The sequence below is a fragment of the Oryza brachyantha genome, chromosome 5, assembly GCF_000231095.2.
Source record: "Oryza brachyantha chromosome 5, ObraRS2, whole genome shotgun sequence".
In the NCBI taxonomy this organism is placed as follows: domain Eukaryota; kingdom Viridiplantae; phylum Streptophyta; class Magnoliopsida; order Poales; family Poaceae; genus Oryza; species Oryza brachyantha.
The window spans coordinates 10,205,936-10,212,794 of NC_023167.2; positions in this window are offsets into that span (position 1 = coordinate 10,205,936).

The following is a 6,859-nucleotide window of genomic DNA, read 5'->3' on the forward strand; positions in this document are numbered from 1 at the left end:
TCTTGTGTACCTTGTGAAGACACACTGATAACAATGTGTAATATACCGAAACTTGATTTCCCACATGTTTGGATGTAATGTAACTCCATGGATTGTATATATGCGCCCTTCGTTCAATATACTTGTACCATATTCTTTACTTGCAATAGCTTCCATTTTTATCCCTACATGCATACCAAAAAATATATTAAGTGTGGACTATGTTTGATCTTATAAAAATAGATGAAACTTACGGTAGCATAGATATATATGAAGTGATGCATCTCGTTATAGTCTTTGGTCTGGAATTTCGTCAGCTACCATTACAATAACACTAAATGTGTTGCCTATGTCACCAAAGTCAATATCTTCAAAGTATTTAAACATGGTAAACAAAATCAACAAGTATACAAAAATAATTCTTTATTACCTGAATATGTTTCAATTAACAATGTAAACATACCAATGCACAAAGGGTCTGTCATGAACAACTTATGCATATGCTCTCTTTCGACTGAGATTCATTGATGACATTTTGTTTTCATGAAATGTAATAACAAAGTTTATCATGCCTTTTCTGACATGATGTTCGAACAGTAATGCTAATATTGATAGCCAGATAATCATTCTCATCTAATAATTAAATACCACTGCGTCAAAAGTAGCTCTCGTTATTATCGATTTATCAATCTAAAGGAATGTGAATACTTCAATCCAATCGACTAAATAAATTAATCTGACAGCTTAATTAACTAAACTCTTTCTCAAGAACTATACTGCTTGAAAAATGATGATCACTTTGACGAGTTAGTGGAGATGCAGCAGCGGCAGGAGGAGTCTTGCTTGGCTTGGCGATGGTGACAACAATAGTAGTACCAACAGTCATGGAGGCTTGCCGGTGATGTTAGACTCTTCGCCACCAGTTGCAGTCGCACGACTGCCGTTGATCACCAGCACCGCCCTTCCATTATTATTGGCGTAGTGTAGCTGGACATCTCTCGCTGAGCTGGAGAACTGCACTGGCGACCTAGAGGTGTAGCTGTAGTCTAGCGTCCGGTACTAGAAGAGCAGCACGAGGTGAGAGTGGCAACGGAGCCGAGCATGAAGAACACCGCCTGCTGGCCCTTCGCATCTATAGTCTGGTACGACAAGCGTCGTTCATGCGGCATTGAGGCTGCTTCTAATCATCAGTCATCCATGTCTCGAGGTGGCTGCCGGTCTCCAGCCTTCAAATAACCTGCTAATGGATCAACGATATACCGTTTTGCTACATCGTTCAGTCATACATGATATTGATACCATTTACTTTCCACTTTTGCGCCTTGCTTGCTCTCGCCACGCATGCATGCAGATAAATCGTTCTACAAAGCATACATGAACGTAGATAAAATGCAGCGCATGCTAACTAATCAAAAATGGATGCTAGTCGTCAATGGATTGGGCGCATGTATGCATATGCAGGCAATTAGCCATCATACATGGATATTTTGGAAAGAGTAATAAATCAAAGTTATAAAGAGATAACCAATTACAAATAATACACACACATACGTACATAAATGGTCAACCGTAGAACCCCAAAATAACAGTGTTGCTCTTGTCCAGTGTTGACAATTCTTATCTTCTTTTGTCCCACATATGTATCATCTCTATAAAACCAATCCATAGGATCATTTGAATCGACATTTTCCTTGTCACATATATTTGGTCCTTACAAAGTAAAATAATACGTTATTCCATGTACTGAGCATTACAATGACGGAGGTACAACATACTTTATATAAAAACCATCGGAATTAATAGAGGCATTGGCTTGGTTAAAGTAACACCAAACTTAACATTAGTAGGGATGGTTGTTGTAGCATTCTCACCACGAATAATGACTGACTCTGCTTTCTTTTTTACACACCATTCCTGTTGTTGTTTGTTTCTTTGTTCTCTTTTGTTACCTCTGTTGACTATTTTGGAGTGTCTAACCTCCATCGTTTTTGACTATATGAGTTACCATCAACTGTCAGAGGCATAAGATTGGCTGTGATTTCATAACTATCGGGATTAATTGACTCGACTCTCTTTCTTGCACGCAATTCGCTGTCTGTTGTTTCTTTGCCTTTTGTTTCTTTTCTCTCTTTTTATCTTTATCAATAACTTCAGACAATCCGACTTCGAACAATCTTGATTGAGCTAAAGGTGAAAAAATCGTTGATTGGCGTGATATTTCAAAATGTTTGGCATCACCCCTTTCTGATTGTTCTGATTCTGAAACAAATGTCAATTGCATTGGAGTGCCACATATAACAATGTCGTCAATGTTGTTTATCCCTGTTCTCTTTGAAGCATGATGTTCATGTTGATTTCGAGACCTTTCTTGTCTAGTGATACATCAAATTGTGGTACACTGTCATGATCTTTTTAGAGTTAGAAAATCAATTTTTGACATCAATGTTGCTTCTATAACTGCATTGTTATTTATTTTCATTTGTCCAACTTGTGCATCTAGTATTGTAGCATCTGAAATTAATATTACATTGCAAATTACATACATATACATAAATTCTAAGAAAACATGTATTGACAGATGATTCAATGTACCATGGTACATATTATTAGCTTCAACCTTCTTCCTTGCACAATATTCACGTTTTCTTTGTGTAGATTCTTCCTTCTTGCGTTGTACTTCATCAGAATATGTTGTCTGTAAATCACGTATGTTGTTGGTTATATCTTCGAATATAGGCACCCTCCGAGAGATGCACCTTTTCCATCCATACCTAATTGTCACTTGTAAATTAGAGTTTTCTATTGAGTTTGTAGAATATTAGCAACACATTGCTTGCATACATAGTAGTAAATAGTAAAAAGATAGATAGTCTACTCACAAGAATAATAGAGTGATATATTAGAACCATTTAAATTAATATGCATACAACATAGTGTAGGTTTAAACTTAATCTCAAAATGAAAATTATATTTTGCATAGCAATCCATCAAAAGCATTGACAAGTAATAGGTCATAATCATATATTCAATTTTATTACTAAACCATGCAAATTTGTTTCATGTCACAAGATATTTCTACATTTGTCCTCACCTACCGTGTGTTTGTCTCTAGCTGTGCTTATAGATGGATATTTCTTCACGGCCTCACCTTCCCTGTAAGAAGGAGGATTTTATTAGTTCACCCTATGATATGTGCATAAAAATGCTACAAGATGGTGTCTTTTCATCTTAAGAGTAGAGTAACTAAGCTAATTATGCACATTGACTACTTTTGTTCGTAGTAGTAATTAATAATATAGCAAAAAATATTTTTTTAAAGTAGTGGCAGTGTAGCCCTAGCTGTGCAGTGGATGATGAAGTGCACAGGACATCATTTGGATTGCATAATCTAAAGATGTTACTTGATGAAGTGAATAATAGGCAAAAATGCTTTTGTCATGTGAAAGAAAAAAATGAAGCCAACTGACATGGGATAGTGTAGTACAAAAATATTTCTACAGTGCCAACATCTTGTTATTTAGAAATAAAAAGTAAATAATTTTGTTGGATATAAGATGATAAAATTTGTGTGCTACTTTAGACACAAGCCATAATACTAACTTTTATATAAAATTTGGGTACGATTGATTAGCATTTATGCCATGAACTTTGCATACTCTAAGTTGGATTAAACTGACATGGCTTATTTCAGAAAATGCTATCATTTATATTTCAGAATGTCATTAAAACTCATGACCCTAGAAACACTCAATCACGCATCATTTTTACAGCGTGAAACAAAATATTGTAAGTTCCTGCCAAAACATCCCAAAAAACAATTTTTTGGTCATACCATGCTTACCTTTAAAGTAACACCAAACTGAGATTACCGAAGGCCCAAAACCGCTCTTGCAAATTCACCATGGTTCTCTAGGCGTAACTGAAAGCAAATTACGTAGCTATATCAAGGATTTTTTTTCTCTAAAATAAAAAAAGGAACAAAGAATTATAGATTTCACACTAACTGAAAGCAAATTACGTAGCTGAATCAAGGACTTTTACTACAACAAAAACCATTTCTTTTTGGTGGATGCATGTCTTTTTTTTCTTGTGAAACCATATCTTTTCAGACTGTTGTAGAAGCAACATCGATGTGAGCTGTGGCAGAGTGCTGCCTTCTCCTAGAGCTTGAACTATATGCACTTGTCGGGAAATTTAACTATTTACCACTTTTATCCGGTGAGTGACAAATTTTTTTGCCATCCTCTCTCACTGTAGCTGTGAGAGGGATTAAGGGGATATGGTGAGAGTGGCAAAATATTAAAAGCCCATGCACTTGTCTGGGTTAAGCACTGAAAAGCAAGGCAAAAACTGTTAGAAGGAAGAAAATGCGGAACAGCAGGTGACGCTTTACAAACCGTCTGCTCCTAATGGTACAAGGATAAAATACAAATCTGGTGGCTGGAGAAAAAAAGGTTGGGAATTGATGTTCTCAAATCACTTGCTAAATTAAAGTATAGAGTAATTGGTGGCAAAACTATAACAAAATAGACATAGGATTTTAAGACAAAGAACCAGAAAACATTGTGAGAAATGAACTAGAAATATTTGTTTTTAAAATTTTGTTTTTCTTACCATGAAAACTAGGATAACAGCTTCCGTGCACATTAAATTAAAAATGGACTCGATCGTTTCTTATTAACATGCAGTAGCATGCAAGTGAATTTTGCAATGTCTCGGTTGAACAATGGTATGTTTCGGATGAAGATCACTGTTTACAAATAGAGAAAATTCAGTCCAAGTTTGAAAACGAACTATTTGGTGCTTGCATGGTATCAACTCTATAACAATGTTTAGTTATACACCTAGCTACGGAGTATTATAATTTCTTTTGAATTTATTCATATCAACTAGAGTGACAGACAAAAAAAAGTTTAGCCTAGTTCAAAATTGAGTAAGCTTTACCCATTTAATGCCCTTCATGCAGATTACCGGTTGAACTTATCTAAACAATCATCATGTGAATATAAATTAGTAAAGTCTTGCGGAGGAATTTTAAGAATCATCATGTACTTAAAGAAAGAAATAAAATAGAAAAGCTATTCACGCCTTAGAGCATCCCCAACAGCTCATCTAAATTTGATTATCCATATCTTTATTTGGATGATTATCTAAAACAGTTTCATCTTTCATATCTCTCTGTACTCCACCAGATCATCTATATATGACATGCTTTATATCTTTTTGGAGGATGGAGAGAGATCATCTAAATACGAAGGTTCTCTCTCCTAATATGGATGACATCCAAAAATAGATAATATGATGGTCATTCTGTTGAAGCTCAATTTATAGTCTTCATCCTCTATTTTCAGGATAAAGGATGTGATAGATGAGCTGTTGAGGATGCTCTTAGCTTCTAATCAGGTGAAGAAGAATGCTTGCTGCCTTTATGTCAGGGTGAATGACTGCTCTCTACATCCACATGGCAAATGACTTGTGTTTATTCAAGAATCTAAGACTCACGAGCTTTGATTCCTGCAAGATGCAATAGAAGTACATGGCTGCTAATTTTTCAGTAAAATCTACAGGACTATATGCAGGAAAATAAAGGAAGCCTAAACCTAAGTATAGCTAGACAACAAGTAAGCTGCGCAAAGTTCAATATGCAGATCCCTAGCTAGTTGTATCAACCGAATTAATTCGAAGCTTTTCTAAACACATATGTGAGAGGGAAATGACCATCTCTGAGTTTTTATTGCGACCATTTGTTTATACGTTCAGATATTATAATGCATTTTCCTTACCAATCGAAACATCAGTTTTGCTCACATAGCTATCGCTGTTATAATTCATGACTGCTTACCCAGAAAGAACAATACTGCATGTGTTTAGCATACTGATCGCATAGCTGAGTAAATCAGCCAGGCCTCAACATTGAAAACTCACAGCAAATAATTAGAAAATAAATATACTTTCACATTATAGTGAATGCCAAAAACATAAACAATTAACCAACTTAAAATACCTCTCACATTCAGTGATTAAGGGGAATTGCTAAGGTTTGTGCAGGTACTCCCAGATTGGCATTCATTGAGCAGGATGCCAGCAAGAAAACTTACACACATACCTGCATACCGAGGTGAAGGTTGTTGAGGGTCAGCGGCGGTGGCGCGGAGAGGCTAGATCGATATTTTTTATTTTTTTTTGGTAAAGACAGAGCAGATCGGTGAAGACAGCGCAAAATGGAGAGCCTCTTGCGGCGCAGACCCTATGAAGTCGGCGAAGGAGGCGGTGGTGGAGTTGGCGCACCTGGCGATAGAGGGGGCGGCGGAGTCGGCGGACCCGACGATGGAGCGCGCAACGAGTCGACGAAGGAGGAGGCGGCAGAGCAGTGGAGGAGGTGAAGGAGGCGGCGGTGCCTGGTCGGTAGCAGCTAGGGTTTGGGATGGTGAAACGATGTGAGGAGGCAGCTAGAGGTAGGGATGAAAACGGATCGAATACGGACGGTAACACTAGCTGTACTATATTTATTTTCATTTTTTTTCGGATTCGAAATCGGAATCATAAATCCCGGATACGAAAACGGAATCGAATATTATCGAATATAGATACGGACCGAATATGAAACGGAACGAATACGATAACGAATAATTTTTGGAATATGAAAACCCCTCAAACCACGCTTCTCAAATCAAGGAAGAGATATAGCTGATTACCTTTTCTAAAATAATAGTTGTATATTTGACTTTCAATGAAACACTTCATAAAAAACCATCGACATCACCCCATCATCAGTTCATCGCCACATTCACGTGTTGAAATTCGAAACACCACATGTAAATCACATAATTCATATCTGTCACAAATTCAAATTTAGAGAGAAATACATAACAGCATAAGT